This window comes from Eimeria mitis, genomic scaffold, assembly GCF_000499745.2.
Source record: "Eimeria mitis Houghton genomic scaffold, Emh_scaff5090, whole genome shotgun sequence".
Lineage (NCBI taxonomy): Eukaryota > Apicomplexa > Conoidasida > Eucoccidiorida > Eimeriidae > Eimeria > Eimeria mitis.
The window spans coordinates 3,396-3,624 of record NW_013573385.1 but is presented as its reverse complement, the minus strand read 5'-3'; positions in this window follow the sequence as shown (position 1 = coordinate 3,624).

Below are 229 nucleotides of genomic sequence, written 5' to 3'. Positions count from 1 at the left end.
TTCATCATACACCCAACACAAACACATATGAAGTAAACCCTAAACCCTAAACCCTAAACCCTAAACCCTAAACCCTAGTTTTATATGGAGAGATATACACGCATACTGTGTTGCTGTGGCCGTCTATAACATCTTCCTCTCACTCTTTATTATATATAAACGTATATAATGAATAAAAAAATAAAAACAACAAAATAAATAAATAAATATAATATATATTTATACGTGC